The following is a 13,498-nucleotide window of genomic DNA, read 5'->3' as shown; positions in this document are numbered from 1 at the left end:
GTCCAACATTTGTTATTATTTAAAATAGGATGGGGTAATTCACAACACGTTTGTGTGGTTGTAAATTACCTACATTTAAAATAAGCCTGCGTGTTCAAGGAAAAAGTGCACACTTCACAAAACCGTGTTACAGCAACCCGTGGTTACTTTGCCAATCGTAAACTGCACATCCGAAATGTATGCAGGCACAAAGTATGAGCGGTCGGTGAGTGTGGATAGAGGAAGAGGTGGACGTGCAAAAGCATCTCACTTTCATAAAGAAAATGTGCTCAATTGGAGACCATGGGCACGTTATGAAATTGAAGTTTGTATCAACAAAGAAGCAATGCAAACAAAGGAATGTTCCAAATCACGAAGCACCAGCAAATGTGTTTCGCTTGTTTGGGGTGGGGAACAAATCCAGTGCAAATCAAAAGAGATTAAGTTTGTCAAATATTTCTAAATTAAAAGTAATGAACAGAGGCGGCTCCTTCAAAATGGCGAAGGAGCGTCGCCTCCCTAGCTATGCCTGGCGATGAAAGATAAAACAATTTTTCTTCATATTTATCTTTCAGCTGCTGGCTCAGCCAGCAACATGTGAACGGGGAGCGGGATTGTACACAGGAAGTCAGAGGAGGAGAGAGTGCACCTAAGTGACCATATGTGTTTTGCCGGCTGTCTAACGCTGGCCAAACACACATGCACACTTAGGTTTCTCCAGCCCGGCTGTGTTAAAAAGCCAGGTTGGAGAAACTGCACAGATCCCAGGGTTGCGTCTGAGTGTCAGTCCAAGCAGCTCAGACCAATCCTGATGCTGCTTTCATGCTAATTTTAGCATGAAAGCAGCAGCAGGATTGTGTCACAGTAAATGCTGGGACACCAGAAGAGGATTGAGGCGAAAGGTGGCGGCGGCGACGACGGGAAGAGGTACGTTTTTTAAAAATTATATTTTATTTCCTCCTACCCCTTCCCTCCCCCGCCCGCCCCTCTCCTTGAGATTTGTGGCGGACACCATTGGGAATGAACTTGTAAAGAGTAAAATGGCAATTAAAACCATTGGTTTATGCCATTGCCTTCTAATAATGAATATCTATACGTGCAGTAAGAAGAGGAAAGGCAATACAAATTAATGGCAGTTAATTCTTTCATAAACATCTAATTGCCTTGATTCGAATGACCCTGATTGTTAGAATTAATAAAACCTGTGGCCTTCAGAAAAGGAGGAAAACCCATTTTCATATAACACGTTAATCACAATCATAGGCACGTATCCATCAACAGCTTGGTAAATGCAAAGTAGAAAAGCTCTTTCTACTCCTTGAGTACGGCATTTGCTTGTTATATAACCATTGCCCTTTGTGACATCTCCTCAAACAGCATCAATTGAAAAGGTAGACAACATTACAGTTAAACAGAAACCTATGTCATTATTCAAATCTAGCACTGCTTCTCTTTATATGCTCAGAGACCCCTATGGTACAGAAAGTCCTCTGCATGGTAAAAGATGTGTACCCCTGCCCTGTCTGGCCAAATGTACTGTTGTCTAGATACTTAATGCTGATTTTTGATGTCATAGGCAAACACAAATCATGAGTGTTCTCCATGACATAGGCCTCTCTCAAGGATTGTGGTCTTGTTGGATCTGGAAGGGCACCCAGAGTGTTACCCTCATAGTGGTGGAAGCCTACCACCTTCATCAAGAGTTAAGCAACACGAGCGAAGTGGTGGCAGTGTGACATGTAGCTGTCAGTAGGAGTGAACAGGTCCTTTTTGCCCTGTGTCACTGGAGTGAGGCCTACAAGTTCACTTACCTTTTTTAAAGTTCCACTGCTGTGTGCTTAACTTACCCTAGGTCTACATCAGTTAGATGTAAATTGCTGCGCAGCACAGGAGTGGGGACTCTGTTTTGGATGTATGTGTCTCTGGGAAGGGTTCAGTACAGGGATAGAGCTGTGCAGTACAGGCATGATTAGTGTGTATTCTGATTTATGAATGCCTGCGAAGAATATGTTACATGAGAGATGTTGTGCTGCACAGTGCATGAGCAATGGAAGCATGTGCTGAGTGTACATGTGCTTGCGAGAAGCACAATACAGGAAGGGTGAAGTGTTGTGTAGTGCATGCATAGTGAGTGCGGGTGCTGGCAGTGTGTGTCTTTGCAAGTAGCACACTACAGAAAGGATACAGTACAGAGCAGTGTGCACAAAGTTATTCTGTGTGCTGGATGTATGTGCTCCTGGGGTGGCACAATAAATGAGGCCACAATACTGGACAGTATGCTGTGCTGCATATGCACACTGAATGCAAGTATGCCTAAAATGGTATGTTACATGGAGGACCCTGTGTTCCATTTGTGAAACCCAGGCCTATCTGATAAAGACATGATGAGTTGAAGAATTCCCCCCAGACAGAATTGTGTATTGCTATATTTCTGTGAGCTGGGTGGGACGCACTGGAGAAAGGGAGAGAGAGACTCTCCCTGCACACTTTAAAAGAGTGCCTTTGATTCAGTGATAGATCACAAGAAAGGGCCCTGAGCACACCTCAAGAAGAAGATGGTGCTGATCAGAGAATCGTAAACAGTAGGGGTGTAACCCCAGCATTAACCTTTTAATTCACATTTTACTGTGACTGACTCCAGGTGTGAACACTAGTCCCTCCCATGTCCTGTGTTGTGGGACTATCAGCTTTAGAGTTGTGCCAGTTGTGACAGACAGCCCCTGAAGAGGAAGAAGAGGGAGAAAAGTGAACACTTCAGAAGAAGCAGAACCCCCAACATAAAACTTTCAAAACCCAGACCCTAAATCACATTTGGTGTCTGGAAATGGACTGTAAGAATCGGCGGCTGCAAACCCAAAATTTGTAATCTGCAAAGCAGCCAAATGGGCTGTTTGAGAAGGGGAAACTCTTCAAGACATTTGTCCACCCAAGGAACCCAAGACGACCTGTCCTGCAGCCTGGAGCACCAGCACCTGCCTTCCTACCAAGACCACAGTGCCCTGTGAGGAAGACGATAGTGTTGGAGGGAGCGTGATCCAATGTGGAGCCCTACCATCAGGAATCCCAGTGCAAGGCGTGAGGATGGGGCTGTGCACTGATCACGTTGCTGCTTGTGTGCAGGAGTGATTCGGCGACCCCCATATGCCAGGAGAGGGTTTCCATGGACTGAGCGATGCAATGAATGCTGTGCTGGGAGCACCAAGACCATACTGTCTCATAGTGGGAATCCCGCATGTCAGAGGGGGCCACAATGGAAGTGACTGCGTCAACAAAGTGTCAAGAGCACCAACCCCAGGTCAATGCCCTACCCCATGTGGGGAAAACTGAACTTACTGAGCCGATGGAAACTGGAAGCATCTCTGATTGCTGTTGAGGCTAGCCGTGCCACTTGGCAGGGAGCCTGCACCTGCCGGGTGTTGCTGCATGTAGCACAAGCATCCCAACTCCTCTGAAAAGGACCCAGCATGCAAGTGCTTTAGGTCGGGGCACCTGCTTAAATGATGAACGCTTCCACGCAGCTGGGGCAGGTAAGACTTGAAACTGTCCTGTCAGGCCCCCAGGGACGCACTGCTCAAGGAACTGCAGCACCATAGACAGTTTTGATTATATCCTAATTAGTCGAATGGGACTCGATTAAGGCCTACTAGCGCACATTCACTGGATGCACCAGAGGAGCCACCAGTGAATGGGTGTTAGACCTGTCAGACTTTGGGTGGTCATATCCCAAATTATTTTGCTTTCCTCCTCCATTTTTGATGATCTTGTTTTTGCTGGCCTTAGTACTCCGTGAACTTTACTACTGCTAACCTGTTCTAAAGTGCATGCTCTTACTCATTAAAACATGGTAACGCTGTCTTATACCCAATTGGCATATTTAATTTCCTTATATGTCACTAGTGGTACTACGTTTATTAAGGGCCTGTAGATTCAATGATACTAGTGGGCCTGCAGCACCAATTGTGCCACCCACTTAAGTATCCCTTTAAAAATATTTCAGGCTTGCCATTGCAGCCAGTGTCTGCTGTTTTAAACTCCCATTTTAACCTGACATCATAAACCTTTTCACAAACCTTACTTTTCAATACACATATGTCACCCAGAGGCCAGGGCGCAGTGCATTTAAAAAGTCAGACATGTACTTTTAAGTTTTGCATGTCTTGATAGTGAAAAGCAAGGCTAGCTTCGCCCACTGGATAACATTGGAGTTGCAGTATTACATGTAATAAGCTGTAATTTCCAAATTGGAACAGGTAACCAGTTCATGTTTGGTGTCTTTGGAATTGTAATGAAAAACCCTCTCTTGGGATAAAGTCAGATCTTTAGTTACAATTTTGAAAATGCCACTTTTAGAAAGTTGGCATTGTCCTGCCTTAGCCATTTAAAACCTGCATACTGTCTCTGGGTCACATGACTGGGTGTACCTGACAATTTGGCTTTGTGCATCCCTCCTAGACAGCCACACACAATAGGGAACTTAGGTGTACCTGGATAGGCAATCACTGTCAGGATGGGAGGGCAGAGTTGAGCAGAGCATTGCTTATACTTGAATAGGCTGTGTTCTGAGTAAGGCACCAAAGATCGAAAGTTGTAAATCGATGCGTTGGAAGTTAATTTCTGTGGTTGTTTCTGATCTGCTGTCACTACTCCCACTGAAGTCGAGTAATCAGATGTTATACCTCTCATGATTCAGTACCACGAGGAGAATGGTTTGCATCAAACTCTCACCACACTACAAGAGGAAATAACTGTATCTTTAAATAATGGTGACAGTATAGAGACCTTTGTAGTAGATATCAACAGTGGTCATTTGGATGCAGTACTACAGGCTATACAGTCACTGAAACAGCCAGATAAAACATTGATAGACAGGTTACTTTGGAACTGATAGAATCCTGTGAGTTGGGGACAGCTCGATCCCTCCTGAGGCAGACAGACCCAATGATCATGCAGAAACAAACCCAGCCAGAGAGATACATTCACCTTGAGAACCTTTAGGAGAGGTCTTACTTCAATCCCCGTGATGCATACCCTGATGGAAGTAGCAAGGAAAAGCAAAGATCTGCCATTGCACAAACTTTAATTGGAGGAGTTAATGTGGTGCCTTCATCTTGTCTTATGGCGTTATTGGGACAGGCATCAAAGTGGCAGCAGCATCAAGGTCTGCTTCCTGTAGGTAGAGGAGGAGAGGTTTCCAACTCAGTTCAGCAGACTTATTAAGTTTGGTCAGAAGTCACATATCGAATGCGCACATTTTTCTCCAGATGGCCAATGCCTAGTAACTGGCCCTGCAGATGGATTCGTTGAAGTATGGAATTTCACAATTGGAAAAATCAGGAAGGATCTGAAGTAACAAGCCCAAGACAACTTCAAGATGATAGATGATGCTGTGTTTTCTCTGTGTTTCAGCAGTGACACAGAAATGTTAGCAACCGGAGCTCAAGATGCAAAGAGAAAGGTATGGAAGATTCAAAGTGGCCAGTACTTATGCAGATTTTAATGTGCACTCTAAAAAGGTGTTACCTGCCTCAGTTTCTCCAAAGACAGTAGTCAGATTCTCAGTGCTTCCTTTTACCAAACTGTAGGAGTCTGGCTCTCTATATAGTGTACAAACATTATGTGCAACGTGCACAGAGTCTGAGCAACCCCACCTTGGTTTACAGAGGTAAACACTAGACCACCGAATGCTCTAATTTTTGTGGTAGCTTGGTCGATCGGTTAGGCCAATCTTGGAGAAGTGCTAAGCATTTGTTGCACTCACAGTATCAATAAATGTAGATACACACTCCAAAGAATAATTCTAGACCAATTTACAAATATAATTCAGATTTTTATAAAAGTTTTAAGACCAAGATCATCAAAATTGGGTAAGTACTTTTTGAGTTGTAATATTTCAACGTTTCGCAAAATAGTCTTTTTGTGTGTAATTACGCATCACAGGAATCAATGGGAGAAAACTTTAAAAATGCATGTAAAATCAGGCAATGTGTTTACCAATGTCTCCTTCTGATTTTAGGTTGATGTCATTGAGGGGTCCTGTGGACCAGCCGGAGAAGTTTGGGAAGTTCCCAGTTCCAGTGGAAGCAGCTGCTGAAAGTCTTGGAGATGGTGCAGGACAGGCGAAGGGGACCACTTGGAAATCCACTGCACAGGCAGACTTCAAGTTGAGTCCAGTGGCTCCCCTTGGACTGTAGAGGTCACAAGAAGTGGGGGACCCTTAGAGCACAGCTGGTTCTCTGGTGCAGGGGACAGGGAGACCTGGTACAGAGCGGAAAAGTCATCCAGGAGCTGTGCGCAAAGGTGCCTTTGGAACCAGGAGGCAGGTAACTTTGAGGGTAGTTTTGCAGTGCAGCAGGGCCACTCTGGAGGGGGTTTTGTGGGTGTCCTGACGAACCTCGACTGGTGCTTGCTTCTGGTCCTCAGAGAGTCCGGTGTGGACTTTTCTTCTGGGTGTCTGACACTGAGGGTCCAGTACCGCTGGCTAGTGTACGGTTCAGCCACTGGAGGTTGCAGTGCCACCAAACGTGGCACACTTGCAGGGTTTGTCTTCTGAGTCCATCAGGTCAAATTTGGTCCAGCTGCTCTGGCCAGTTCCTTGGTCAGCAGCCAGTCAGTAAACTGGACTTCACTGGTTTCTGCTTCTTGCTTGCAGGGTGTGATGCCTTCACTCTAGAGGAAGGTCATTGGCAATTTTTAGAAAATTGGAGGTCTTCCAGGGTTTCTTAGAGTCCGTCCGATGTTCAGTGAATCCCTCGGTGGTGATTGTTGAGTTCTGGGTACAGCAGGCAGGGTTTGCCACATTTTTCTTAGTGCAGCAGGACTTCAGTTCTCAAGCCTTGGGTCTTCTTTGTTGTTGGCCTTCTTGTGTCCTTCGAATCTGATCTGCAGGTCTAGGGGTTCCCACTACTGCATTTAGAAGGGTGATTAGGGGAGTACCTAGTAATAGCCAATGGGCCAACTACCTTAGGGTGCTATACCCACTATGTGACCACTTCCTGTGGGCAGAGGTCATATCCCTATCCCTGATTGGCTATTTTCCTACCAATCAAGATGGAGGAAAATGAAACGGAGGGGTCACCTCGCCTGCAACACCTTGAGGGTGGTGCAGATAGGGGGTGGCCACTCCTCCTGACCTTTGGGCATTTTCCTACTGTTGCTCCCACCAAAAATGGGGGTTTGCAATGAGGGCAGCCATCTAGCAGCAGGGCTTGGGGTTGAGTTTCAAGGGCTGCAAGTCCCTTGAAGTTTGCAGGCAGGGCAGTGCACATTCCTGGGGAAGGAGGTGTAACACCTCTGCCCAGGAAGTGCTTTGTTTTCTGGTCGAGGGAGCAAAGACCCTCACCCCAGGGATCTAGAATCTTGTCTGGTGGTGGCAGACTGGATAGGATCAGCCAGCAACCATGAGAGTATTAGTTAGCTTCTGGGGCATCACCTCTAAGGTGGCCCCTGGGTACATTTTGTAATAAATCCAAACCTGGCACCAGTTTGGATTTATTGTTCTGAGTTGTTTGATACCAAACAACCCAGGGTTCAGAGTGGCCATCATGGAGATGTGAAACTCGTACTGACCAGTGTATAGCACATGCATTTATAATGGCTGCTCTGTACACTTACTATGTCCCAGGTTTGGCAAGGACACAGTAGGGGCATATTGCTCATGCACCTATACCCACACATTCATTTTAGTGCAAGCTGCCTTAGGGCTGAAAGGCTTGCCAGAGGAGTGGCCTACCTATATTGCATTCAGGGTGTAGTGGACAGGTCACACAAGCTGTGGGCCATGTCATGTTTTCATTTTAGGATTGCACCAGGTCACTCAGCCTGCCATGGCAGTGCTGGGTGCACTTGAATGTATGGTCCCTGTGGGTGGCACAATCCGTGCAGCTGCCCTCAGGGGCCTATGCTTAGTACCCCATGCCCTAGGCACCTACGTACCATTTACTAGGGCCGTATATAGGCAGCTAAAGGTGTTGCTAATTGTGCAACAGTTTTGAGAGAGAGATCTGGTCCAGGAATCCTGTTTAGCAAGGGCTCAGGGCACTACAATTTTAAAACCTCATCAAATTCCAGGCAAAAAGTGGGATGCTAACCATGTCAAAAGAATCACTTTCTCACACAATCTATAAGGATCCATGGCTTGAAATCTGGCAATCCTTTATAGGAATTCTGAGGTCACTCATCATTTGTCAATAAAGCAAGATTCATGCAGGATGGGCATTATATCATCAGTGCATCCTCTGATGATACAGTAAAGATTTGGAACATGAAGACAACTGAATACGCCAACACCTTCAAATCCCTGGAAAGTACTACAGGGACAGACATCACAGTTAACAATGTAGTGCTGTTGCAAAAAAATCCAGAGCACTTTGTTGTGTGTAACAGGTCAAACACTGTGGTTATCATGAACATGCAGGGACAGATTGTGAGGAGCTTCAGCTTTGGTAAGAGGGAAGGTGGTGATTTTGTGTGCTGCACCCTGTTGCCATGTGGAGAATGGATCTACTGTGTAGGTGAAGACTTTGTGTTGTACTGCTTCAGTACAGTCACTGGCAAGCTGGAACTAACTTTGATGGTTCATGAAAATGATTTCATTTGCATTGTATATCACCCACATCAAAATCTGATAGATACATATAGCGAAGACAGACTTTTGAAGCTTTGGAAACCATAAATAGCCTGCATTCTCTTTGGAAGGGGAGGAAAACCCAATTTGTGTTGGTGCTTGGTCATGATTTTTCAACAATATGTGGCAGCTCCACGGTCCAGTATTGACAAACTATGTGTAATATATATTTTTTTATTCTCTCTTGGATGAACCTTGATTACTTAGTGTTTCTTAGAGAAAGAAAAGCAGGTGGTTCAAAACAAATGAAGATTGAGTGGTGTGTGCTTTTGGATGATTACTTTTGATTACGATAACATCATTCTAAAAGCATAATTCTAACCCACGGCCCTAAACCCCACACTGATTTTCAGTTTGGCTTAGATTCTGACACAGATCTCTTGTTTTCCGCTACATCGGCTTCATTCCAAGTTGATGTACATGCATAGAACTCCAATGCTACTTTTCTTGAAAAAGGGTGGTTAGTTCCAGGTCAGATGGTGAGCAAAACAATTGCACAAAAGCAGTGAGGTACACTTAAACACTTGCCATCTCAATATATTTTGCACTGACCATTGTAACATTTCAGTAGTTCTCATTTAACCAGTAAAAGGTTGAAGGTACATCTCCCAGGGTTAAGAGATGGGTTTGAGAACTTTTAACCATAATCTCCTTCATGTTACAGTATTGACTATTACATAATTACTAGTTGGAGGCTTCAGAGCTTTCTTACCTTTGTTTTCATTGGCTCCATAAATGTGAAATTACTCAACTCTTAAGCTCTTGCCTAATATATTTCCAATATGTTGAGAACATGTTTCTATAAATCTTTTAAAAAATGAATTGGCTGTGTCTTGCTCCCACCCAAAGGGCTGTATAGCTCCATAGTTAGTCTGAAGCCAAGGCAGGGAAGGTTGGAAACCTGTGGACTTCAAATGGAAACCTCGTGAAGCTTCTCCCACTTCAGAAGAAGAACAAGATATACATATTCACCAACTCTTCAGTACACTTCTGGACGTGTGGAGACTCTTCCAGGAAGAAACATTGCTGGGCTGCTGAAGGGACTGCCATTCTCCTGGACTGCTGACATGCTGATTACTGCCTTACTGAACTGCTGCCTTGCTGGATTGCTCCCCTGCTGTCCTCCTGCCTGTGTCAGAGGGATTTATACCTGCACCTGAACACAGGACTCCAGAGTGACTCTAAGGGCTAGTCTGCTGGCCTCCTATATGGAACCACAGGGACATAATAGGCTCCCAACCACCTGAACCACCACCCAGATCCAGCTGAAGCAAGCCCCTAGCCCCCATGTGGTGCCTCTCAGGTCCTGGAGTGAATGTGAATGGGCCAGTTAGTGCCAGTTAGTGCCAACACCTTGTCACTAGCACAGCCTGCCAATGCAGTTCCATCAGCCCGACCCTTCGTGGCATTGACCTATCGGAGGGAGCATCATCCCGAAGCACCGGCCCGACCATTCGTGACAACAACAGGATTTTCACGTTATAGTGAGGCCCATCCGCAACACCAGGCCAGCACTTCCTGCTACATCCATGACCAACTCAATGCTTCCCTGCTCCTTGTGTCAGCCTCTACTATGAACAGGGCTCTCTGCACTGAACTGAGAAGTAACATTTTCAGCTGGACTAACCTGGTCCCTCTATTCGATCCATGCTGCATCACGGTTGGCCTGAACTTGTGACTTTCTCCTGGTCTCACACAACCAGAAAGCCGTGAGTGATACTTTTTTTTAAAACTATTTTCACTTAAAATTTTAACATTGCACATCTCCAGTTCTACTCATTGGCTTTTTATAGTTTTGGTGTTGTTTTATTTATTGAAATCTATTCTATTTTCCTAATTTGGTTTTGGACCCTTTTTGTGGTGTGTTTTCACTGTGTTACAGTTTGAAGTGCTGCACATATACTTTACACTTTGCCTCTAAGCCTGCCTGCTCTGTGCCAAGAGGGTTGAGCAGAGGTTAATTTGGGGTTTGCTTGTGACTTCACCCTGACAAGGACGGTGGAGACTACTCAAATTTGGTTTCACCCCCCTAAACAAGTCACCCAATTTCTTACAAGGAGGAACAACCCTGACCACATGGCAAGGAAGAGGATGGGACAAGGAGTTTCCAGATAAACACTAGTGCCCGGACCTCAAGGGGATTGTGTTGTTGTTTAACAATTTTATTTATTTGACTATGTAGATGTAAAAAAAAATACTACTTTTTTACATAAAAGTAAGAATTTGACTGGACAGTGATTTATTGACATTACGGCATGCACTTTGATTTTTGAGCTGTGTTCACTAACCTGTGTCTACGCTTCCCCCCAAGGGAGCCTTTCACTGCTCAGCCACATCTACCACTGAGATTAAAGTGCAGAATGATGACTTGTCCCAGATGCTCAGGATCTAAAGTGGGTCAGCCCCTAGACATCAGGAGTTAAAGGTCTCAGCCACCAAGGTTGGGCCCAGTAGCCCCTGCATTCCCCATGGCCCTCTGAACAGTGTTCTGACAAACCCAAAGACATAACAACCAGACTTCAATCCAATATCTATAATTAGTGATAATAAATCTTTTCCTATGAATATGAAGATAGAAAACTCAGGTCATAGTTGGAGGAACCACTAAAAATGAGAGACTAAGGGTGGTGATGATGATAGTGATAAAGGTTATTATGGTGGTAATGGTGGTGATAATAATATTGGTGGTAATGGCCATGTGGCAATGGCAGTGAAGTTCGTCCTTGTGCTGGTAATGCTGCATCTGATAGCAGTGATAATGCTGAGGCATTATTTTGATAAACATTTTCATTAAAGGTCGCTGCCAAGAGCTTATCATCTGCCCAGGTTATGTAAAGAAGTCATCAAAATCACTACTGAGCCACAGTAACAAAGAAGGATAGGTACAGCATGTGCCAAAACTGCAGAGTTTCATGAACTCCTTTACTTGACAATGGCTACCCCTCTCAATGCAAAGCAGATAGTATGCAGTCAAAATGCCATCATCACGCTGCCTGACAAGCCAAATATTGAAGGGGCTATCCAGTGCTTAGAGATAAAAAAGTAATTGACATTGCCTACAAGTCAAAGGCTGAGAAGACCTGACCCAGTCTCCCACTGTATGTTTTCTGTCCTTTAGTCTGAACTAAAATGTGAATGAGCCTCTAACATAGCAATGGCTGAAGCAAGGGAAGGCCCTTTCTCTATGTGATGCTAGTAAGAATATTATGAATTAATTTCTTATATTACAGTTGGTTCGTACGACAAAGCTGTTGTTCTTGGCCAGACTTGACCTGGTGTGTAATCAAAACTCCTTAAGCGCCTTTGGTTTAGCCAATCATAATATATTTTGGTAAGGAGAACACTTTAAAAAATTAAAAGGACACATGACATGGTCTGTCCTTATGGAACAAGAGAGTGGACATTGGAACGGTGGGCGCTCCACTGATGACAATTGACTAGCTCAGGGATTCTAATGGCTGATAAAAGCCCAGAGCTCCAACATTCCAATGTTTGTCTTTCACAACTGTTGCTGTGAACAAAGGCCTCACAGAGTTCAAGGGGATTTCAACCCTTTTGGGCTATTAAGTTGTTTGTTTTACTAATAGCCTTATAGCCTTCGGCTTAGGCCTTTAATGCTGGAGTGGGTCTTTAATGGCCGGTGTAGCCAGTGCTTAATTTGAGCAGTTGGTTCCTGGTGGCGACACCAGCACTAATTTTTGTGGGCCGGCACTTATTTTCTACCAGCAAAAAGACACATGGGAAAGACGGAAGAAGGGAAGGACAGAAAAGCATCACAAAAGGAGAAAGCAGAAAGCTACAAGAGTGAGCTAGAGGAGCAGGGAGTGGCTGTAAATTGATTAAAGAGGCCCAAAATGGCTTTAGGAATAGGCCGCCTCGGTATTCTGTGCTCGCACATTTAATTGCAGAAGCCGTGTGTTTCACAGGAGAGCTTTGGGCTCCAGCACATTTTTATTTACAAATTAAGCACTGGGTAGAGCCAGCAAACTATGTTCTAGATTGCTTAATCTGGTGATTGTTATCAATGTGGGACTGAATGCCTATTGTTGGCAATTGTTATCGATGTGCCTGGATAAAGAGAACTATTTTTCTCTAAACACTTGATGGCCCCTTTAAGGCAAGCAAAATACAATCAGGCAAGAGGGAAACATTTTAAAAATGGAGACCAAAATAATTACTCGAATGAAATATAAAAAAGTCTATTCACATGCCATACTTGCTGAGTTTCGAGGGACATAGCACATCCTGCCACAAAACAGGATTGCTTGTCGTCTTGTGCATTTTAGGCAGATTCCATAAAAGACCAGGGAAACGGCATTTCCTGGAGCTCCCACCACCATGAAGTGTCATCATGGTTAGCCATGCGCCGAGCGTGTAAAAGAATGTTGAGGCCGCACTCTTCACATTTTTGACGGTTATCAACGAAATAGCGCTGCAAGGTGAATTACATTAAAATATTTTTCTACCCATTCCAGAAATGTCAGTCCTAGTTGGCACATTGCTGGCAAGCTCTGAACGTTTGCCCGGAGCTCTGGTAGCTGGGAGACACATCCTCCTTGTTAGTTTCGGGTGACAGTTCACTGTGCAAAAGAGCCACTTGTGTGTAAATTGGGGAGGGGGATGGGGGCAAGATATTAGCACCGCATTTTCACAAGGGCAAGAAATTCCGCCCGTCTCGAATGTGTTTTGGCCAGCTGCCTGTCTCCCCGACAAGCACGTGACCTCCTCTGCGCCTTCTATTTCAGTCCCGGGGCCTGCCCGGTGGATGAGCAAACACCAACCGCGGTTAAAATTAGGCCGCCAAGTTGTAATAACACATGCTTCCATCTAACAAAGGGTAGACATATTTTAAAAAGATGGGGCCCGGGTTCAATGTCATAGCCGTGTGTGATTTAG

At 44.8% G+C, this 13,498-nt stretch overlaps 1 pseudogene; it reads left to right on the top strand.

Moving 5' to 3' along the window:
- Positions 1-8,650, top strand: part of LOC138297099 (WD40 repeat-containing protein SMU1-like) — a 57,459-nt pseudogene extending 48,809 nt beyond the window's left edge.
- The last annotated feature ends 4,848 nt before the right edge of the window (positions 8,651-13,498 follow it).

This window comes from Pleurodeles waltl, chromosome 5 (assembly GCF_031143425.1).
Source record: "Pleurodeles waltl isolate 20211129_DDA chromosome 5, aPleWal1.hap1.20221129, whole genome shotgun sequence".
In the NCBI taxonomy this organism is placed as follows: Eukaryota; Metazoa; Chordata; class Amphibia; order Caudata; family Salamandridae; genus Pleurodeles; species Pleurodeles waltl.
Note: the sequence above shows the minus strand (reverse complement) of the source record. Positions and strands in the feature narration are given on the sequence as shown.